Source organism: Lissotriton vulgaris, chromosome 3_1, assembly GCF_964263255.1.
Source record: "Lissotriton vulgaris chromosome 3_1, aLisVul1.2, whole genome shotgun sequence".
NCBI lineage: Eukaryota > Metazoa > Chordata > Amphibia > Caudata > Salamandridae > Lissotriton > Lissotriton vulgaris.
The window spans coordinates 339,651,978-339,676,586 of NC_141689.1; the positions used below are offsets into that span (position 1 = coordinate 339,651,978).

The following is a 24,609-nucleotide window of genomic DNA, read 5'->3' on the forward strand; positions in this document are numbered from 1 at the left end:
GTGATTTTTCCAACGTCGACCTCGGGTGGCGATGACTGTCCTTCGACGTGGAGCAACTCGCCGTTGAAGGTTGTCTGCTCGACGTCGACGGAGGCTGTTTCGACGCCGAACGCCGTTGTTTTGTCGGCGACTGGGCGTGCCTCGAGTCCGAATGCCGCTTCGACGTCGAACGCTCTTGACCAGGCGACCGATGATGTGTTGACAGAGGCTCCCTCGACGTCGAACGACCATGGCTAGTCGTCGACGGAGGATGACTCGACATCGAACGCCGATGGCCCGGCGTCGACGGAGAATGCCTCGACGTCGTAGCATGACGATGCTTCTTCAACGTCAGGTGGCTCGCCGTCGAGCTCTTCTGCTTCGACGGTGACCTATCCCTCGACGCTGACTGTAGCGGAGGTACCTTAGATGTAGACGCTGAAGACATCTTCTTCGTCGCCGTCGACTGCTTCTCCAACGCCGATCCCGACGTCGAATGTGAACCAGTCGGGGCTTCTCTCGACGTCGACCGCGCCTTCCGACTTTTCTGCTTCTTGGGAGATCTTCCTCTCTCAGAAAGCCCATAAACTCGAATTCTCTCACGGTCTTTAAGAGTCCTGGAAGTTAAAACCTGGCAGTGTTCACAGGTTTTAGAGGAATGAGATTCTGGTAGGCACAGGATACACACTGAATGAGTGTCAGTCTTGGCCATCTTCCTTCCACACGAAGGACATTTGTCAAAGAGAGAAGGCATCTTTGACAGGAAAAACACCTTTTTTAAGCCTAAAAAAGGTTTAGGTAACACCCTATGTCTAAAAGACGTCGAGTGAAAGCAAAATTAGTAGATTTATAGGAATATTTTTTGACAGAAAGTCAAAAAGAAAGGAGCTGTTTCACCAGGGTCCTGACTGAAGGAGCCGGAAAGAACAACTGACCTAACTGTCACCCCTGAGGCATGATGGGAAGCCTGGGGTCATGGCTGCCTTAAAGGCACGGTGCCAGTTTTTGTTGAAAATGGTTTCATTTTCTATGCTATTGTTTTTACAATGCAGCCTGAGGGCTAACAATGTCTATTTACAAGCAATTTTCAGGGTTTATGAGTGGTTTACTCATTAAAACACAAAGTTCAAAGATTATTTGACCTAATGTGTTTTCTTTACTTTTGCTTCCTAAATAATTGCAGTGCATGTATGTGTTTACATTGTTTTTACCCTCAGTTATGGAGCTGCATTGTTGTGAGAAAAATAATATATGTACATACATATATGTGGAGCGAGATATATGTGTTTTTTACATATATATTTTTATATTGTTTCCGGGGTCCCGCACATGGGCAGGAATTTTCAGTGCTTATGACTATTGATGAGGATCCCCTGGAAGAGAAGCTATTTTTCTACAGGAAACCCATTTCTGGGCCGCATCTAATGCGAGTAAAATCTTCCAGAAATGGGCTGGCTTTAAATGTTCAGCGAACGCAAGATGTGAACAGAAAGGAGTAGGGATTTATACAGGGAAACATGTACACTTCCAAGTAAAAAACACCCAGTCAGATCCGGGGGCAGATGGGTTCTGGTACATGGTACTCTAAATCAGTCAGATCTCACTCTAGCCACAATATACGCCCCAGTTTTGGATAATCCTCAACCCCTGCTACAGCTGAAGCAGGCACTCTTGTGTATTCCCGGCCCTATCATATGGGGGGATGATTTTAACTTCCTTCAGTTGATTCCTCTAAGAAGGCTGGTAAGCAAAATAAGCCCCAGGTAGCTATTGCCTTGGCTAGCTGTAAAAAGTCTTTGGATTTGATCGATCAATGGCGCTGTCAAACAGGACTTCTCATGCTTTTCCGCGATGATACGGCTTCCAGGATAGATTTATTTCTGGTTTCACACTGCCTTAGGGTTAATACATACGATCATATTCCAAATGCGTTCTCAGACCATGCTTTAATTAAGATGGAAATAGTGGGAGCAGGATTACGGGCAAAAACGCTAATGAGATGGCATTTCAATAAACTGAACTTGGAAAATGAGAGCTGGTGCATGGAAATAGCCAACACGATCAATACTTTCTTTTTCAACAACACAGACTCAGCACCAATAAATATAGTATGGGATGCATTTAAGGCCACCTTAAGGGGGATAATTACATCAAAAGAAATCCCGCAACATAAGGCTAAAAAGGAAGAAAGATAAAAAATTGAGGCACAATATGAGCAGGCAAATAATGAGCACGTGAAGTATAGGAGATTTAAAACTAAACAGAAGTTATAACAAGCGAAATCGCAGATGCAGGAGGGATCTACTAATTCGGACTTATTTTCAAAAGGCATATGAGGAGAGGGAGTAGACAGGGAAGCTACTTGCATGGCAGGCAACGGAGAAACAGGTAAAAAATTGAATTTAAAGTATTCAGGAGGAGGTATCTAAAACACAATTAACAGACACTAAAAATATTGGGGATGCCTTTCTGACACACTATAGGGGAATTTATCAGTCAGATCTACAAACATCGCCAGAACTCATTACAGGTTTCCTTGATAAACTGCCGATCCCTTCACTGCATGGTGATATTAGAAAATCACTACTCAAGGAATTTTCTATTGAGGAAGTTGAATAGGTGATTGGTTCGTTAGCCAACTGTAAAGCGACCGGGGAGAACGGCTTGCCGGCAGACTTGTATAAAAGATTAGCCCCAACTCTTAATATACAAATTTTAAAATGAGCTAATCATCTATTGAAAGGAAGAGAGCCTCCGGCTTCTTTTCACACAGCAGTAGTAGTCAGAGTCTTGAAGAAACATAACGATAGAGAAAATGTCAATTCTTATAGGCTTATTAGTCTTCTTTATGTTGACTATAAGATTTTTACAAAACTTCTCACAAAAAGGCTTAATAGAATTGTGGGTTCTCTTAGTCATGCAGACCAATGTGGATTTGTTGCAGGGAGACAGCTTTCGACTAATACGAAGTTTTTAATAGAAGCCCTGGATTACTTTCATAAGAACAGTATTGAAGCTCATGTGTGGGTTTTAGACGCTGAGAAAACCTTTGATTTAGTATACTGGGACTGTCTTTTTATTATTCTTGAAAAATTCGGATTCCCAGAAGGTTTAATACAATTAATAAGAAAACGTTGTAAAGGCTCAATGGTGCAAATATTAATTAATTAAATAAATGTAGGTTCTTGTTGAATAAATCAGGGTACAAGAAAAGGCTGTCCCCTTTCCCCTATTGTATTTGCCCTTTTTATTGAACCTTTGGCAATAGCTATCAGACAAGAAACTTACATACCACACCCTGCAAGGCATGACTAATATAGAACTCTACGCTGACGATATTGTTCTTTTTTTAAACTCTAAGGACCAAACCCAAGAAGAGATCCTAGGGATCTTCGCGGAATTCCTAGCAAAAGGTGGATACAAAAAAAATTTAAGCTAAAACAGAAATTATTTTATGCAGCTGTTCCGTGGATACTCTACTGCCCAATTTCAGGCCAACATGCAACTTACGCCCGAAGAGATATTAAGGGATATATGTGACAGAAAAGGTAGAGGAGCTGTTTCAGCTGAATTATATGCCCCTGATACAAAACGTTAAGCACCTTTTAACACAATGGAATCAACTACCATTATCAATTTTAGGATGAGTGGCACATATCCGAATGTCAATTTTACCACTGTTTAATTTCTTATTCGCAGCAGCTCCGTGCACTTTACAAATGTCTTTTCTTAAGGAGATAACTAGTTTGTTTTCATCTTTTCTATGGGCCAATAAGACACAAAGATTAGCACTAGGCTCTTAAAATTTTTCAACAGAAGAGGGAGGACTGTCGCCCCCAAACAGAAGAGAATACTATTTTGCAAATTTCGCACACAACACAGATTTTATACCCAACTGGACATCTGGGAAATAGATAATTTTTTATGAATAAAATGTTAATAGAATATAGAATTAAGGACCGCAAAAGAATAGTTAAGGATCCGAAGACACTGCAGTACATAGTACTCCATTGGATTCTTAAACTAAGAGCTCAATTGTTTGTTTTCTGTAGGACTCCGAGAATAAATGACACAACAAATCTGTCTGATCTCTATAAGGGGAGGCTAAATTACTACAGCACGGTGCATTGAGAAAGTGGGAGGAACATGAATAAAGGCAAGTTAAAGACTTCCTCAACCGAGACTCCTGGAAAAAGCGGCTAGAGATAGAAATCAGACTCCTCCATTCTAAGGCTTAAATGGTCATACATCAAAATAAAGCATTTTCTAGAAACTATAGATGCAGGAACTTTAACATCAAGTTCAGGAACAATTGAAGCTCTAGAAAACCCTGAAAAGCGGTCAGGAAGTGCTTGGATAAAAATCTTTAGTGATAATACATCGGTTTCTATATATGGGAAAATGCATAATAAATGGCTTACAAAAGAAGATATGCAGATACCAAGAACAACTTGGAGGAGAATCAACAGACTTAATGCCACAGTAATTAAAAGAGCTAACTTTAAAAGAATGCAATTTTATTCAAAATGGTTGCCCTATAGAGCCTCTGCATTTCTACATAGTATATATCCCCAAGTAGAGGACAGATGTTTTCGATGCCCAAAAATAGGAGGAGGCACATGGTCATATATCGTTTGGGATTGCCCCAAATGAAAATCAATAGGAAGAAATTGAAAAATATCTTAGAAGTACCATTGGCAAATCTATAGCTATTGATAGTTATATTGCAGTTTTGGGATGCTCTCCAAATCTAACATTGAATAATATGCAAGAAGAATGTCTATATATAACTGCCCTAGTGGCAAGATCCTTAATCTTACAAAATTGGCGAAGAAAAAATGTACCTTCGTTCCAAGCATGGAGAGCAAAACTGTGTAAAGTCAAAGAACTAGAAAGGCGTCATGCACCAAGAACAGGATCTCTTAGGAAGTTTTAGAAACATTAGGGACCTATAAGAAATTAATATATTAAAAAATAAAAAAAAGATTTGGGTAATAGAATTGCTTTTTAAGCAACCATATAACATATGGTCTAAAAAAGTAATTTGATATAGATGTATGTGTTTACTTGTTTAATTCCATCTCATATTGAATGTATGCACATGACACTTTATACTTGTTTATTGTAGAATAGGAAACTGTTCAATATCCGTATATAGATATATATAGATATATATCAAGCCTATTGGCGAAACATGTAGCGTTACCTTGGATTAAAACTTTTTTTCAAAGATCCTAACCCCTGAGTGCGCGCTTGCTTTGAAGCAAACTGTGGAATTTTGATTAATTTCGACGGCTTGGGTTCGCCGTCTCTTCGTGCCACCTGATAAGAGCCGATCCTGGCAGGACCCTCCTGGCAGTATAAAGATATATATATAAGGACCCCAAAAGAATAGTTAAGGATCCGAAGACAGTGCAGTACTGCGATGTTGTCGTTATTTTCACGATTCCAAGCCCAAGATGAAGGGCGGGTTACGCCCGAAACGCGTTGGTTAATATTAATGGAGAGTAGCGCGCAGCAACTTACCTGTGGTTGGAGCGATCCTGAGTGTGTCATCCAGCTTAGGGGCAAACTTTGTTCGATAAATTAGTGACCAGCCCTTGGTCACGGATTGGTACCACTGCTTGGTTCCCGGGGGTTCGTGAGCTGTTAGATTGTTCAGCCGCACGAAGCAGGTGATTCCAGTGTGGCAGTGTGACAGCTGTAACAAGGGAAGCCCGCCTCAGGGACCATGCGGGTCCGTTTGCTGTTTGATCTACAGTTTGAACGGAACAGGAGATGCCCGAAGTATTGCACATGGAGGTGGACTGAACGCGTATATCCCTAATTGATTGTTTCACGAATGTGACTGTGACGACGCCCATGTGGGTGAACCATTCCGCACTACCAGTCCCAGAATGCATTGGGAGGCATGCAGATGAAATAAATGAGGGATGTTACTGTTACTGCGATGTTGTCGTCATTTTCACGATTCCAAGCCCAAGATGAAGGGCGGGTTACGCCCGAAACGCGTTGGCTAATATTAATGGAGAGTAGCGCGCAGCAACTTACCTGTGGTTGGAGCGATCCTGAGTGTGTCATCCAGCTTAGGGGCAAACTTTGTTTGATATATATATATATATATACTGGCAGCCCGCCCCAGCGTTGCCTGGGGCAGAAAGGGGCTGGGAGCAGTACACCTGCTCCCGCCCCGACCCCCTCCCGCACCGACTCCCTCCGGCCTGACTCACTCCCGCCCCCCTCCCGCCCCGACTCACTCCCGCCCTGACTCACTCGCGCCCCCCTCCCGCGCCCCCCTCCCGCCCCGACTCACTCGCGATCCGACAATTTCCTTTACTGCTGCCTCCTTCTTGCCTCCCCCTGCATCAAACAGTCTCGCACTGAACTTTCCCTTTCCTTACCTGTGCCGCCGCTCCTCACTGCACAGCCACTCGTCACTGCACCGCCACTCTTCCTTCGTCGTCATGACGCACGTCGCGTCGCGGTCATCACGCACGTCGCGTCGCGGTCATCACGCACGTCGCGTCGCGGCCAGCGCTAGGTCCCAGCCGGCGCTACTTTCAGGGGACTACTTTGTTTACAAACTTAATTTTTTTAAATTTACTTTTTTTTTAAATTTATATAGCCGATGTCCATCTACACACCCTGACATTTTCATAGATGTATCGGGTGTGTAGATTGGCGCTGTGGTTCCCGAGTTTACCTGGCCAAAAGGTGCAAGTTCTCTCTTTATAATAGTAGTATTGATTACCCTTATGATTGTCTGCTCGCTTTTCAGTGGAACACCTGATACACTGTATGTAACAATGTGTCAAGATGATTTCTCCACTAGGGAGGGGAGAATTGTTTTCCATCTGACCCCACTTTTTTTTCCAGAACTTTTACTTTGTTGCCACAACTTGGATTAAATTATAATAATAAAGTAATTAACTGTTGTGAGTTACTTTTTTGAAAGGAAAAAAGTGTTTCCGCCCGGTCTCGAACCGGGGACCTTTCGCGTGTTAGGCAAACGTACTAACCACTACACTACGGAAACCCATTGGAGGTGCCGTGGGGCACCTTTACATCCAATGAGCAGAGAGCACTGAAGGCAGCTGGAGAGACGCAGAGATATGGAAGCTTCTTTATAATTCTCTCTCTGAATGCATAGTACTCAATGCTGCACAAGCATCGCCTCTCACTGAATGCACAGTACTCAATGCTGCACAAGCATCGCCTCTCACTCAATGCATAGTACTCAATGTTGCACAAGCATCGCCTCTCACTCAATGCACAGTACTCAATGCTGCATAAGCATCGCCTCTCACGGAATGCACAGTACTCAATGCTGCACAAGCATCGCCTCTCACTGAACGCGTAGAACTCAAGGGTGCACAAGCATCGCCTCTCACTGAATGCATAGTACTCAATGCTGCACAAGCATCGCCTCTCACTGAATGCACAGTACTCAATGCTGCACAAGCATCGCCTCTCATTGAATGCACAGTACTCAATGCTGCACAAGCATCGCCTCTCACTGAATGCACAGTACTCAATGCTGCACAAGCATCGCCTCTCACTGAATGCCCTTCACCGTGGGCTGCAGTAAGAGATCTCTCACTTAATGCACATTTCACTGATCGCTGCACAGGTCAGCAGACTCTCACTGACTGCATGTCACTGAAAACATCAGAGCACGTGAGCTCTCAATGGATGCTCATGCCTGAACCCTGCACAGCTGAAATATCCGTCAGTGAATATGTGCGAGTGAAGGCTGCACAGCCATGACCTCTCTCACTGAATCCAGATCACTGACCTATACTACTATTATAAAGAGAGAACTTGCACCTTTTGGCCAGGTAAACTCGGGAACCACAGCGCCAATCTACACACCCGATACATCTATGAAAATGTCAGGGTGTGTAGATGGACATAGGCTATATAAATAAAAATAAAAAAGTAAATTAAAAAAAATAAGTTTGTAAACAAAGTAGTCCCCTGAAAGTAGCGCCGGCCGGGCAGGGAGCGCCTGTGCACCTTCCTTTTTCAGCCCCCGATGACCACAAAGGTGCAGCTGTGAGTGTGTGAATGTTGGATGAAGGCGCTATTTATATTCATATTCATCCTACCGATGCTTTTACAGAAAATCCCCAAAACAGCAAAGTATCATATAGAAGTTTCAAAACTGTTTTTCAGACTACAACCTAAGGAAACGGACAACATAAAGACGCACTTACAAGAAGAATCCGAGGCCTGGGTGACAGGGAAAGGTCCAAGGATCTCCCTTCAGTGAGAGACCTCAGCTGTGCAGCGTTCAGTGATCTGCATTTAGTGAGAGCTACACACGTGCACAGGGAGCTCTTATCTGTGCATCCGTCACTGGTGTTCAGTGAGATTCCTATTAGATGTGAGTGTAGTCACTCAGCTGCGCAGGGTCAGTGATCTGGATTCAGTGAGAGAGGTCATGGCTGTGCAGCCTTCACTCGCACATATTCACTGACGGATATTTCAGCTGTGCAGGGTTCAGGCATGAGCATCCATTGAGAGCTCACGTGCTCTGATGTTTTCAGTGACATGCAGTCAGTGAGAGTCTGCTGACCTGTGCAGCGATCAGTGAAATGTGCATTAAGTGAGAGATCTCTTACTGCAGCCCACGGTGAAGGGCATTCAGTGAGAGGCGATGCTTGTGCAGCATTGAGTACTGTGCATTCAGTGAGAGGCGATGCTTGTGCAGCATTGAGTACTGTGCATTCAATGAGAGGCGATGCTTGTGCAGCATTGAGTACTGTGCATTCAGTGAGAGGCGATGCTTGTGCAGCATTGAGTACTATGCATTCAGTGAGAGGCGATGCTTGTGCACCCTTGAGTTCTACGCGTTCAGTGAGAGGCGATGCTTGTGCAGCATTGAGTACTGTGCATTCCGTGAGAGGCGATGCTTATGCAGCATTGAGTACTGTGCATTGAGTGAGAGGCGATGCTTGTGCAACATTGAGTACTATGCATTGAGTGAGAGGCGATGCTTGTGCAGCATTGAGTACTGTGCATTCAGTGAGAGGCGATGCTTGTGCAGCATTGAGTACTATGCATTCAGAGAGAGAATTATAAAGAAGCTTCCATTCTCTGCGTCTCTCCAGCTGCCTTCAGTGCTCTCTGCTCATTGGATGTAAAGGTGCCCCACGGCACCTCCAATGGGTTTCCGTAGTGTAGTGGTTAGTACGTTTGCCTAACACGCGAAAGGTCCCCGGTTCGAGACCGGGCGGAAACACTTTTTTCCTTTCAAAAAAGTAACTCACAACTGTTAATTACTTTATTATTATAATTTAATCCAAGTTGTGGCAACAAAGTAAAAGTTCTGGAAAAAAAAGTGGGGTCAGATGGAAAACAATTCTCCCCTCCCTAGTGGAGAAATCATCTTGACACATTGTTACATACAGTGTATCAGGTGTTCCACTGAAAAGCGAGCAGACAATCATAAGGGTAATCTATACTACTATTATAAAGAGAGAACTTGCACCTTTTGGCCAGGTAAACTCGGGAACCACAGCGCCAATCTACACACCCGATACATCTATGAAAATGTCAGGGTGTGTAGATGGACATCGGCTATATAAATTTAAAAAAAAAGTACATTTTAAAAAATTAAGTTTGTAAACAAAGTAGTCCCCTGAAAGTAGCGCCGGCTGGGACCTAGCGCTGGCCGCGACGCGACGTGCGTGATGACCGCGACGCGACGTGCGTGATGACCGCGACGTGCGTCATGACGACGAAGGAAGAGTGGCGGTGCAGTGACGAGTGGCTGTGCAGTGAGGAGCGGCGGCACAGGTAAGGAAAGGGAAAGTTCAGTGCGAGACTGTTTGATGCAGGGGGAGGCAAGAAGGAGGCAGCAGTAAAGGAAATTGTCGGATCGCGAGTGAGTCGGGGCGGGAGGGGGGCGCGGGAGGGGGGCGCGAGTGAGTCAGGGCGGGAGTGAGTCGGGGCGGGAGGGGGGCGGGAGTGAGTCAGGCGGGAGGGAGTCGGTGCGGGAGGGGGTCGGGGCGGGAGCAGGTGTACTGCTCCCAGCCCCTTTCTGCCCCAGGCAACGCTGGGGCGGGCTGCTAGTATATATATATATATATATATATATATATATATCAAACAGTACTCTTGACCGCTTTCGAAGCGGCAACTCAGCAGGCGCAGACCTCTTCTCAGTTCAATTAATCAAACGCCATCACACCATCAGATAAAGGCAGTGGAAAATTTAATTGCAAAAGTGCAGAGCAAGTGCTCTATATATAACCTGTGGTTTTTAAGTATGCTAAGTCTACTGTTTATAGAAGAATGTACCCAAGTACTCTTGAAAGGTCACTAAATGTTATCTATATTGAGCACGTATGCACACTGCACTTTATTTTTTTTTCTATGTATAAGTATCTATATTGTACCATGATCCGAACTCTCAATAAAAAAATTAAAAATCCGCTGAACCCCATTAGCCGCAACTAACTCCACCTACGTGCCTTCTATGGGAAAGACTCTTGACAAAAAAGTCAAAAGCAATTGGAGCACTCATCTCCTCCACAAAGTCATAGTAGATTCATTTGGAAAAATAATCCACCATAACAATCATGTAATGCAAATCTTCCTGCAAAGCATTCATGGGTCCCACAATATTCAAAGCTAATTTTTCCCAAAGCCTTCTGGGGAAAAAGTACTGGCAAAGATGTGTCCTTCAGCTTCTAATGTATATTAAAAAACAAAACACATTCCTTACAAGTCTCCATCAATAGTGTCAACATCCTTGTCCATGGCTGGCCACCAAAAGGAATGCCTAAGAACCTTCTTAGTGAAAAAAAACCTTAGAAGGACAGCATGTGCCAATGAAACAGTCCTTGATCTTAAACTCACAGGTGGAATAAACTTGTCCGCCCTTAACAATACACCTGATTCAACCGACAACTCATCTGTTCCATGAACAAAATTCAACAGTTCTCCTTTAAGATGTTTGACTGGGGGCCAATCATTCTGCACAAGGTCCAAAACTTTCTTTATATTCATATCCTGATTGCATCCTAAAAACTATTCTTTCACTAATGATACTATGACATTGTTCAACAACATCAACACCTGCCACCACCCAATAATCTTCAAACAAATCCACATCCGTATCAACTTCCAAAGGCAACCTGCATAAACAATCCATTTCGGGGAATATATATTGTACTTCAAAATAATATTCCTGTAGTTTTGCTAATTTTCTTAAAATCCTGGATTACGCATTGCCTTTTCCTCCAATAAATAGGTTAACGGCCTAAGATCAGTATGAAAAACAAAGTGCTTTCCCCATCCATACATTTTGAATTTTTTAATAACCCATGCACAGACTAATGTCTCTTTCAATTGTGCTATACCTCCCCTCCATATCCTTAAGGGTTTTAGATGCAAAATCAATTGTATGTTCCAATTCATTCATCTTCCAACATAACGCAGCACCCACTCTACAGCACGGCACCAACTATAATGATACACTCTAACCCACACATAAAAGTTTTCAACGCCTGGACATACATCAAAATAGTTTTTTGTGTTAAGGTAAATTTGCACTTCTTTGTCACCCCAAAGAAATGTCTCTTTTGTTCTCCTCAGCATTCGCTTAAGTGGTTCCATAATGGTGACATAAACATCCACAAATCTGGAATAGTAATCACTACGGCCAATAAATGATCTTAATTCATTGTTGTCCTTGGGACTATGTGCATTCCTCAGAGCTTTCAGGATGCCAGATTTAGGTTTGATGCCCTCCGAAGTAATCCTACGGCCTAAATAATCAATTGCCTCAGTCACAAAATCTACACTAGCCCAATGAGACAATCATACCAAGTACTCGTTAATACTTTATCCATCACTAGCAGCCCGCCCCAGCGTTGCCTGGGGCAGAAAGGGGCTGGGGGCAGTACACCCGCTCCCGCCCCGACCCCCTCCCGCACCGACTCCCTCCCGCCCGACTCATTATCGCCCCCCTCCCGCCGGACTCACTCCCGCCCTGACTCATTCGCGCCCCCCTCCTGCCCCGACTCACTCGCGCTCCGACATTTTCCTTTACTGCTGCCTCCTTCTTGCCTCCCCCTGCATCAAACAGTCTCACACTGAACTTTCCCTTTCCTTACCTGTGCCGCCGCTCCTCACTGCACAGCCACTCGTCACTGCACCGCCACTCCTACTTCGTCGTCATCACGCACGTCGCATCGCGGTCATCACGCACGTCGCATCGCGGTCATCACGCGCGTCGCGGCCAGCGCTAGGTCCCGGCCGGCGCTACTTTCAGGGGACTACTTTGTTTACAAACTTAATTTTTTTTAATTTACTTTTTTTTTTATTTATATAGCCTATGTCCATCTACACACCCTGACATTTTCATAGATGTATCGGGTGTGTAGATTGGCGCTGTGGTTCCTGAGTTTACCTGGCCAAAAGGTGCAAGTTCTCTCTTTATAATAGTAGTATAGATTACCCTTATGATTGTCTGCTCGCTTTTCAGTGGAACACCTGATACACTGTATGTAACAATGTGTCAAGATGATTTCTCCACTAGGGAGGGGAGAATTGTTTTCCATCTGACCCCACTTTTTTCCAGAACTTTTACTTTGTTGCCACAACTTGGATTAAATTATAATAATAAAGTAATTAACTGTTGTGAGTTACTTTTTTGAAAGGAAAAAAGTGTTTCCGCCCGGTCTCGAACCGGGGACCTTTCGCGTGTTAGGCAAACGTACTAACCACTACACTACGGAAACCCATTGGAGGTGCCGTGGGGCACCTTTACATCCAATGAGCAGAGAGCACTGAAGGCAGCTGGAGAGACGCAGAGATATGGCAGCTTCTCTATAATTCTCTCTCTGAATGCATAGTACTCAATGCTGCACAAGCATCGCCTCTCACTCAATGCACAGTACTCAATGCTGCACAAGCATCGCCTCTCACTCAATGCATAGTACTCAATGCTGCACAAGCATCGCCTCTCACTGAATGCACAGTACTCAATGCTGCACAAGCATCGCCTCTCACGGAATGCACAGTACTCAATGCTGCACAAGCATCGCCTCTCACTGAACGCGTAGAACTCAAGGGTGCACAAGCATCGCCTCTCACTGAATGCATAGTACTCAATGCTGCACAAGCATCGCCTCTCACTGAATGCACAGTACTCAATGCTGCACAAGCATCGCCTCTCACTGAATGCACAGTACTCAATGCTGCACAAGCATCGTCTCTCACTGAATGCACAGTACTCAATGCTGCACAAGCATCGCCTTCACCGTGGGCTGCAGTAAGAGATCTCTCACTCAATGCACATTTCACTGATCGCTGCACAGGTCAGCAGACTCTCACTGACTGCATGTCACTGAAAACATCAGAGCACGTGAGCTCTCAATGGATGCTCATGCCTGAACCTGCACAGCTGAAATATCCGTCAGTGAATATGTGCGAGTGAAGGCTGCACAGCCATGACCTCTCTCACTGAATCCAGATCACTGACCCTGCGCAGCTGAGTGACTACACTCACATCTAATAGGAATCTCACTGAACACCAGTGACCGATGCACAGATAAGAGCTCCCTGTGCACGTGTGTAGCTCTCACTGAATGCAGATCACTGAACGCTGCACAGCTGAGGTCTCTCACTGAAGGGAGATCCTTGGACCTTTCCCGGTCACCCAGGCCTCGGATTCTTCTTGTAAGTGCGTCTTTATGTTGTCCGTTTCCTTAGGTTGTAGTCTGAAAAACAGTTTTGTAACTTCTATATGATACTTTCCTGTTTTGGGGATTTTCTGTAAAAGCATCGGTAGGATGAATATGAATATAAATAGCGCCTTCATCCAACATTCACACACTCGCAGCTGCACCTTTGTGGTCATCGGGGGCTGAAAAAGGAAGGTGCACAGGCGCTCCCTGCCCGGCCGGCGCTACTTTCAGGGGACTACTTTGTTTACAAACTTAATTTTTTTAATTTACTTTTTTTATTTTTATTTATATAGCCTATGTCCATCTACACACCCTGACATTTTCATAGATGTATCGGGTGTGTAGATTGGCGCTGTGGTTCCCGAGTTTACCTGGTCAAAAGGTGCAAGTTCTCTCTTTATAATAGTAGTATAGATTGTGTTACGTTACTGACTGGACAAAAAGGAGAAAGTCATCCTGAAAGGTTATGACTCCTGTGACATCCTTGAACAAACAATATATAGGTTTCTGGAATACACTAGCCGCTGAGGCTAGCCCGAATGGCAGGCTCAGATATTTAAAATCACCAAATGGAGTTATGAACTTATTGAGTGGTTGTGAATTCTTCTCCCAAAGGCACTTGATCATTAGCCACCCTCAGGTCAATAATAATGAAATACCTTGCATCACCAATAATGGTCAACAATTCATGCATGTTAGGCATAGGTCGACTAAACCTGCTTAATTGTCTTAAATCTGTCCATAGTCTAATTTCCCCCCTTTTTTCTTGGCAATGACAATAGTACTGATCCACTCTGAAGCATTAACTGGTTCTATGATCTTGCACTCAAAACAATTCTTTGGGATGTTTCTCCCAATTACCTCTCACACACAAAGACATACATCTGACTTTATGAGCTACAAGAATAGCACCCGCCATCAAAATTATCTCATGCTCAAATCCTTTCACAGTACAAATTTAATTGTGCAATACCTCTGGCTATTGTTTAAGAATAGCATTCAAATCATTTGACTCACAATCAACCAACATGACTGGTGACCATGTTCCCAGTCTTAAAGTAATGCCCAATATACCCTGATCCACCAGCCCATGATATTGCGACCAATTTACAGCCACATACACCTTTGTGACAATGAATCTTCCAGAAATATGAAGGGAATCTTTGAAAAAAAAACAGTCTCAATCTCAGAATCCCCATACACCAGTGCATAATTATCTGGTTTCTGCAACATTACATCGGACTATAAATTCTTGAAAGTAACTTCAGAAATCATGGTAACCGGTGAACCAGAGTGAGCCATATTTCTTAATTCCAAATCACCAGTCCGTACTTCACAAAAATGCCCTTTCTTACTAGCTGTTACACCTCTTTCACTTACGAAGTTGACATTCAGAACATTAGCTAATTTCTCCCTCAGTACTTGTTAATCACTTTCCTGTACACTGCTAACTTTCACAGACAAATGGCTTAGCTTTGCACACCCGCATAAAATGCACAATTTTTCTACACTTAATATAGTTTTTTTTCCTTTAGCAGGGCAATTGACATAGTTACGGATGTGTGTAGCAGACCCACACCTGTAACAAACAATGGAACGTCCTGACCAGGATTTTTTTTTACTTTGCGGTTAACATTTTTTTTTAATGCACAAACATTCACATACGTTTTTATCACCCCATATCATTTTCACCGATTCCACAAACCGCCCTATCCTTTTGGCAATCTTAATAGTTTCATCCATTGAAGAATTTGTACAATGCTCTTGCATTTTCTTGGAAGCACAGTTCAGGACTCGTTGACCTGTTATATACTGGTCCACTTACTTAACAAAACAGCATGAAATTGATAAAATCCTTAATGATGCTACATACTGATCAGTTGTCTCAGATAAGAAGTGTTTCCTCAAAACAATTGAAAGGTTCCAAAACAATACTTGCTTTCTCTGAAAAATTAAGTGAAAGACGTTTCTTGTCTCAATGTACACATTTAAATTAGCTGTTTAACTGTTTTTGCCCTTCTGCCCCAGACGTTTAATTAACAAAGCTGCCTTTCTGACCGGTGTATAATTGATAGCATCAATAGCAATCAGACCATTTAAAATACACAAAACCAATGTTTCAATTTCTGTACAGATTTTCCTGGATTAGTTACTGTTAGTTATTATACAAGAAGACAGCCAGCAGAAGTTACTGTTAAATTTAATAAATTAACAACTTTACCAATTCGCAAATAATTACAATTTTAAGTCTACGGTCTTCTCATTTCTGTACTCAAAGCGCTAAAACTCCTCCACATGGTCAGGCTACACAGCAACAGTCACAATGCACTCCCAACTTCGCTTGACTATGATGAAATGCGATCAAAGATGCCTACCAGTGATCACGTTCTGAAGTCACGAAGCAATTTTATCCAACAACTAGACCACCTAGTGTTACCTCCTTTTGACATACAATCAAAGATGGCTGCCGGTAACCCCGTGCTGACATCAGTACGCAGTTCCATTCAACAACTAGACGACCTGGTATTACCTCCTGTTGATTGCAACTTTGGCATCACAGCGTGGAACTAGACCGATCCCAAGAGAAGTTGTCTTCAAATATGGTTCTGTGCATGTGCCATGACATACATCCAACTAATGAGGGGAGCCACAAAACTAAGTCTAAAGCAGCATTTCTATTCCCCTATCCTGCAGCACACAAGGATATCCTTCATCTTTGCTTGAAGCATTCAGAAACATGCATCACAAGAATCCATTGACTTTTTGGAGGATCGCAATACCAAATCAACAGATGGGCTCCACAACAATTTTATAGTCTTGTCGTCAATATATGGTGGTAAGGTTTTGCATATGAAGTATGATACCAGCGCAATAATGTAGATATATTACGTTTATTTATCCATTACAAAGAGCCCACCTCCAAGCATCTTCTTATACCAGAATCAGATCCTCAACTGCCGACCAGGAAGATCTGATTCTAGAACGAGAAACCCAGCCCTTAACATTCTATCACTTACATTCACAATACAACACCAACCTCACACTCGTTATCTACAAGTTTCATTATGTAATGTAATGTAATGTAATGTAATGGGGTATTATAGAGCGCACTTCTGCCCTGAGGCCTCGTAGCGCTTAGGACGGGTGGGGAGAAGCAACTGTCAGAATGTGCACGTTAATGGAAAAGAAGGGTCTTCAGCCGTTTGCGGAACTTGAGTAGATCTGATTCACTGCGTAGGGTGAGGGGCAAAGAGTTCCAGCGAGAGGCCGCATTCCAAGAAAACGAGCGCCCCCCCCCACCTTGCTCGTGTGACTTTGCGAATTACTGCCACGCAGGTACCCCCAGATCGTAAGGCTCTTGGTGGATGGTAAGGAGAGACTAGGGAACAGACTAATGCTGGACCAGTGCGCCAGATGGCTTTGTGGGCTATGCACATCGCCTTGAATTCGATCCGAGCCTGCAGTGGCAGCCAATGGAGTGTTTTCAAGGCGGCTGACCCTGAATGTCTACGAGAAAGTCCGAGCAGTAGGCGAGCTGCAGAATTCTGAGTAACCTGCAGTTTTTTGATGGTACTCGCCGGAGCGCCTAAGTACAAGGAATTCCCATAGTCAAGGCGGGACAAGATGATAGCCTGCACCATGATCCTCCGGGCATGGAAGGGGAGGAGCGGCAAGATTTTTCTCAGCCTATACAGCTTATACCTTGGTGCACCCATGTTCATCAAACGAAAAATACAACTCATTCAAAATGTTGCTGCAATGCTTCTTCTCCACCTTCACCAAAGAGAATGCATGACTCCAGTTCTGCAATTGCTCCACTGGCTTCCTATAGCAAGCTGGTCAATTTTTAAGACACGCTTCATTGTTCACATATTCTCCCAAGGAAAAGGACAGCTATACTTTAAATTAAGTTAAATTCAAGAAATACAAACAAAACAGAACACTGCGCTCAAGGCTTGCACCACTTATCATACCATCTGACCAGAAGAAATCCATGAGAGGCACTGCTTTCTCAGCACAAGCCAGCAAATCACTAGTGTCTGAACTGGGGTGGCAGAGTGGGCTAAAGAACGGTGATGGATTAAACCCAGATCTTTTGACTGGGTGTGAGTGTTTGATTGATTCAGATGCTCCGTCCATCACCACCCCCTTTTGTACAGCAAATCACTATCAACCAACATTAGAAGTACCCAGGAACATATATAACTCTAAAGACAGTTTAAAACATGGGGGGGCGCTAGAGAGCCTGAGGCAAGATGGCAGCAACTTAGTGCTGCTCTAACGGTCAGGCACAGATATCCGGCTTTATTCCATCCATCCTCGCTGCAAAGCGCTCACAAATGGTGTGAGCAAGGTTGGAGCGGCACAGTGCCACTAACAAATTGGGAAAAGAATCTCCAAGACTTTCCTGGAGGAGCTAGCTGCAGCTTCAGAGGCTGCAGGCAAAGCTAGGGCGCGAAGGCAGGCCCGGCCTTAAAACACAGTTAGCAAAGAGGTGGTGCAAGCCCTGCCGTGTTGAGTGGTGCACGCCAGCAGCCAGTAAGGTCCGGGCCAGGAAGCGGCAGAAACTAAGGGGCAGGCCTGCCTGCAGACTCCGCGCCACACAACGACGAGCGGAGTCCTAAAGGCGCAGGTGTACCTGCCTAGAGGCCGAGAAGTGGGGACTGTGGGGGGCCTGTAATCGAGGAGAGCGGCGGCAGCTGCTCGTAGAGGTGCGGAGTTGAGGATCCGCTCAGGGACCGGACTTGATTGTGGGAAGCATATAAGGCAGGCTTCACGCAACGGAGTGAGGGACAAAGTCTAACGGGCGCTCGGAGGATCGGGCCTGCTTGTGTGCATGCGGCCTACTGCGGTACTGTGGGGTGTGATATAGGCCGTGTGTCAGCTACTTGAAGTTGGACTGCGTCATCTACGAAACCCCTACGGTCCTGAGAGAGACGGTTTGCGGTCGGGACTGAGACTGGGCAGAACAATTGCGGCACAGTGAGGACTGTTGTGGACTATGGGGCCTACCTGTGGAAAACAGTATTGGCGAGGGCTGGGCCACTGGTGTATAGAGCCGGACTGAACCTGGAAGGCGGACACTGCGCCTGGGAGTGCAATGTGGCCGAATGGACTGCATGCCGTCACTAAGCTTATAAGGGCAGCGGTAATCTGGGCACAGGGTTGGAAATTGAAATACTAGCAACTCTGGCAAGAATAACACAAGAAAAGGCATTTGAACGGATAGATAAACCGCCATCTGCGGGGCAGCACATTAAAGTGCAGAGTAGTGGATCTAGCGCCTGAGGGATCGGTGGCAAGTACGCCTGTCAGCATGGGGAAAGCGGACAAATCTCAGCCGTGCCTCACCTTTGGGGCAAGGAGAGCCGCAAAAACGGCACAGGGAGAGCAAAAAGACTCAGACCAAGAATCCGAGGTTCACGGAGTCACGGCCTTAGAACTAACACTACCAGCAATGCAGCAGAGCCTCAACTCCATTGACAGCAAAATAGACTTACTAAATTTGCGTATTGACAGTATCACCAAAAAACTTGATAAGCAAGCCAACAAAATTACAGAGGCAGAACAAACAAACAATCTCGTCAGTTGAGGATACGCTACAAGCAAGACAAGTATATTCTCAGATATGGAGAAACTCCTGCAGGTCATCCTACCAAATAACGAGGATCTGGATGCGCTCCCGAGGCACAGCAATATACACATTGTAGGGGTGCCGGAATCTGCCAATACTGGTAACTATTTGTGGAGCAGATGTTCAAGGAACTATTTCGGCATGATGAATTCTCACCTATAATGGTGGTTGAGCACGCTCACCGATCGTTGATGGCAAAGCCCTCGCCAGGGCCAACGCCAAGGCCCCTCATAGCCAAAACACAGATTTACGGGTACCGGAATACAGTCCTACGCCTGGCAAGAGAGAGGCAAAAACTGAACTATCAGGGATACCAGGTAGCAATTTACTCAGATTTCACTGGGTCTGTGCAGGTCGCACTGAGGGAGTACCAGAATGTCAAGAAGCAGATTCAGAAGGAAGGAATTTCATAACCCATGTTGTACCCAGCCCAGCTGCGGATTGAACACGGAGGGTTACAGAAAATAGGCCCAACCCGAGGGCTGCCCAAGAGTTCTTACGATCCATAATGAGAAAGAAGCGTGATTACGGATCAAGAAATTTAGAATGCTGTTGGCAGTCAGCAAATATTCATATAAGAGGCGCAGATGAGAACGGGACAGTGCTTCGACCTGGGACTTTACTGAAAGTCAAAGTGGTTTGAATGGCGCGTATCCGGGCGTCTGGACCTCCTCCAACACTGGAGGGAGTTGGGGCTCCTGGCAGCCCTCCCAGCAGGAGATCCCACAGAGACTGATAAGTACTTTCTAACATTTAATAGTTCACTTACAAGCAGGGCAATAGAGGCAGTGTCTTTAGCATGTTTGTAATGCTGAAGTGGGTGGGGATGCGGAGGGAGAACGCAGTTTAATTGTTTGAAGTACGGCATCGTACAGAAATTACACAACAGTTGTTCGCAGGAGGTAACACGCAGGCTCGAGAGGCTTACACACTGGTCAGATGGCAAAAACAAATGAATCTGGTAAAATTAAACTAGCATGTATGACGTGGAATGTCCGAGGGCTAAACAACCCCAAGAAAACACAAGTACTGGTGTATCTCACCACGCATGATATACAAATTGCGTTTCTACAAGAAACTCACTTAACAAGAAACACAGAGGCACGGGTGGGTGCAGGCTGGGTGTGTGGCTTTTGTCCTCGTACTCCTCATATACACGGGGGTTCTCACGCTTGTGAGGAGAGGAACGTCATTCAGGTTACTTTATTCTGCCACGGATGTCTCCAGGCAATATGCAATACTACTGGTCAATGTATAGAGACCAAATGTGGATGATCCAGCTTTCCACACAGAAATACTAAATGACCTGCGTCCACTATCACAATCAGAGATAATATGGGGGTGGAGGGGTGACTTGAACACACATTTGAAACCAAGCAGGGACAAATTGAAACCTCACGGGGGACAGAATACCAAGGCAGCGAGAATTCTAAGAGATGGGATGGGAGAAATGGGTTTGGTGGACCCCTGGAGGATTCGCTACCCAGACCGTCAGGAGGGCACACATGCCTTGCCAGCGTGCGGTTCCTGGTCCAGACTGGATTACTGGCTGGTGACTAGAAGCCTCCACATTACGGGAAGCATTTAAGGTTACTATACAGGGGTTTGCAGAAGTACGAAAGCAGGCATATTGAAGGATATCCACACACAGCTGCAACACACTGATCAAACTCTGTCCTATTTAGAATTAGAATAGGATGTAGAACTGAACCAGGCCACATTAGCTGACATACGGGAGCGGATCACAGAATACAACGAGCTAGCCCAAACAGAAGCGCGTTACCTATCAAAAATACATGTAGCCAAGCCTTACAGAGAAGGTGGCAGGCCAGGTCACATTCTTGTGGCTAAAATAGAGAGCAGCAAAAGAAATCAGCCCATCATACAGCTAACAGACGCTGCAGGGAATAGTTACTAGGATCCACAGGGATAACCTCTCACTTCAAGAATTTTTATGAGTGCCCTGTATGCTTCTCGCAGGAAGTTCCAACCAGAAGAGTTAGACAACTTCTTATCTGATATAGAGCTTCCATGGCAGTTTGAGGGGCAAAGGGAATATCTAACCCAGCCTATTAGAGAAGAGGAGGTAGAAGGGGCCATACAATCGCTCACAAACCGAAAATCGGCAGGTCCAGATGAACTGGGAGGCGAGTTTTCTAAAACATTCAGAGATTTGCTGGTACCGCACATGTTAGAAATATATCAGGAGCGTATGACAAGGGCATTCTCCCGGCTACATTGCATGAGGTCTTGATAATAACTTTGCTTAAACAAGACAAACCTCCAGCAAGATGTGAATCTTACAGACCGCTATCCCTTATCAATACGGTTGCTAAAATATTAGCCTGTATACTAGCCAACAGACTCCAACCCCTGATTGTCCATATGCTACACCCAGACCAGTCATGGTTCATTCCAACAAGGTCTACTACTCATAAACTACAAACGCTTTTTGTACTCTTTCACCAGCTCAACCCAGAGCTCAGGGAGGTGGCAGTTATGATGGACGCTGCTAAAGCATTTGACTCCATAGAATGGAGCTATATGCTTCAGATACTCCGACATATGGGTCTCCCGGGAACCTTTCTAAAGTGGCTAGGCCTGTTATATAAATCCCCAAAGGTGAGAATGCGAATAGAGGGGTACACCTTGGAACCACTAGACATAGGCAGAGGCACGAGGCAAGACTGCCCTTTGTCTCCGCTACTGTTTTCTTTAATGATTTGAACTATTAGCATGCATTATAAGGCAGAGGCACTGAGACTTGGCGCTGTGGGTTTCAGCAAAGGCCGCTTAGCATCTCATTGTATGCAGACGATATGGTATTGTTAGAACTCTCTATTTGGCAATGGTATACACCTTTGTTCAAATAGGGACCCTTGCGTCTGAGTCAGGGATATGGGATTACACTACTGGATAACCCCTGCTCACCCCCTTGGTAGCTTGGCACGAGCAGACAGGCTTATCTCAGAGGCAGTGTGTTAAGCATTTGTGAAGACATACAGTAATACAGTGAAAACGCTACAGGGGTTGTATAAAAATAAGTATTCTTCATATAGACTTATCACAAGACCACAAACAACAAAAATCCACAATACTGTAATTACAATTAATACTTCACGATGTCGGGGAGGTGCAGTGTTGTTGGCGTATTGCAGCGTTGGTTCCTTGCTTCGGGGGAAGGTGATGTGTCGATGTCCTGGATGCTTGCGCAAGCAGGGGAGGCGTCAGTTCCTGACCAGAGAGGAGGTGACGTTACGATGGCGCCGAAACCACAGTTCCTTGCGATGCCACGGCGTCAATGAGTTCTTGGCCACCTTCATCGAAGATCGGCTCCGCAATGATGTCGGCTTCGGAGTCAATACCACACTGCAGCAGGCGTTGGTCAACGTGTACAAGTCGGAGCACCGCTCATGACTTCGATGCAGATTGCGGCAACGTTTGCTGGCGTTCGTGTTGCAGATTCCTTCTGTAGCGACTGAAACAGCAAGTTCCAGAAGTAGGCCAACAGAAGGAGTGAAGTCTGGTATCCCTGGGTCTTCAGTCAGGAGGCAAGCTCAATCCAAGCCCTTGGAGAAATATTCTGCAAGATGATGGGAGTTCTGTAAAAGTTCCTTTTCCTTTCCTCCGCAACGAAGACACCACTGCAGGCCGACCCAACAACAGCACACTGGCAGAGGGGCAGTCTAAACTCCGGCAGCTTCCTTTGGTTCTTCTTCTCTGCAAAGGTTTGTCTTGTGATCCCAGAAGTGATCTAAAGTCCTGGGGTCTGGGCCCCAATATTTATACGGCCAGATCCTTTCTCCTCTGAAGGCAGAAGGTCCTGTACTTAGTCCAAACCAGTTTTGTGCAGTCTTGAAGCACTTGGTTTACATGACTCCTTCTTTCCTTTGGCAGGGAGGGCCAGAGTCATCAGGCACACCACAGGAGGTGGAGCCAGCATTGTGGAAGGCAGACACAGTCCTATTCAGGACCAGGGGCTACTCCTCCCACCACTTTACATGCAGATAGGTTTACTCAGCCCTGTGCTGACTCACCCTGTCTCCTGGAGCCACCCCAGCCCCTGTCACTCACAAAACCAGACACACAATACATAACTTATAAGAGGCAGGGGGCGGAGCTTGGCTCACGACTAAAATGGCCACTTGAGCCTTGAGCTTCACAGCAAGGAGCAATAATCCAGAAAATATCCCCCCTCACACCACCGTAATCATTGAAGAGGACAGCTCCACTGCAGTCGGAAAGTCGGCGCATTGTGGGCAGACGACCCCGGACATCCCAGCCCCTCCCTGGCTGAAGTTACAGACTCCGTCTGCCCCGGAAAAGTAAAGTCGCTGATCCCCGCGAAAAAAATAGAGCGGGAACCCAGGAGGAACAAGTTGGCCTCGGTTGCAAAGAAGGCGGAGGCAAGGTTTGACTGGGAGGCGGATCCTCCATTTTGTGAGCAGCCGGGAGGGCATTAGATGCCGGCCATTAAGAGGGCTGTTGTGGGGTGCGCACCCTGGGACTGCACCGTGCAATGGGTAAGCGGGCACTTATGGAGGAGAGGAGGAGCGGTACGCCATACAAGGGCAGGAACCAAGCGACTCTTAGCAGCCTGCAGCACAACTCTAAGCTTGGCACAGAGGAAAACGGAGCAGTGGGGGCCCCACGCTACTAAGACACTGGCTCTGCAAAAACTGGCAGACTGCGAGAACATGCAGGAGACGTAAGTCGATCAGGGCTGACAGCTGGTGAGCATTCCATTGTCACAGATGTGCTGGCTGAACCAAGACACTGAGCAGGGTGAGAGTCTTGAGGACCTTGGGGGGGCAGCGCTGACTGGAACACATGTTCGGGGACTACTACTACAAAGAGTGGGAAAAGAGCATTCAGGTACAGCTATGCTTCGGCGGTGGATCCTGAGGACCGAGCTGAGCTGAGTAAGGCAAGGGTGAGAGACTTGGCGGGGGCTCCTGCCGGTAGTCTGATTTCCTACACGAGCAGCGACACGCCAAGACGACAGAACATTATTTTTCCAGGCCCCTACAGGGTTGGCGTGCAGGGCATGGAGTGGCACAGAGTGATTCACATGATTATCCGTGTTGTACAAATCTGCAGCAGCAGGTGAAGAGGTCCGGCCGAGCAGCCTCAGGGCTGGAGGAGGCCTGGTTCTAGACGTGAGACAGGCAACGCCAGATTGCGCACCCTGTGGCCGAGTTGCTGGACGACACAGCGGTTCTCTCTTAGGAAACACCCTCGACATTGGGGGTCCTACGGCCTGCAACTTAAGGGGGGTCCTGCGGTCGAGCCCCT

The 24,609-nt window shown here is 45.6% G+C and overlaps 1 protein-coding gene and 3 non-coding genes across 4 annotated transcripts in view; 1 reads left to right on the plus strand and 3 right to left on the minus strand.

The window, feature by feature from the left end:
* Positions 1–24,609, minus strand: part of CPLANE1 (ciliogenesis and planar polarity effector complex subunit 1) — a 2,360,818-nt gene that overhangs the window by 2,324,620 nt on the left and 11,589 nt on the right. The gene's annotated exons all lie outside the window — the stretch shown is intronic.
* Positions 6,943–7,015, minus strand: TRNAV-AAC (transfer RNA valine (anticodon AAC)). The gene has a single exon. It is a non-coding gene; the product is annotated as a tRNA-Val (tRNA).
* On the plus strand, positions 9,151–9,223 carry TRNAV-AAC (transfer RNA valine (anticodon AAC)). The gene has a single exon. It is a non-coding gene; the product is annotated as a tRNA-Val (tRNA).
* Positions 12,659–12,731, minus strand: TRNAV-AAC (transfer RNA valine (anticodon AAC)). Its single transcript has one exon. It is a non-coding gene; the product is annotated as a tRNA-Val (tRNA).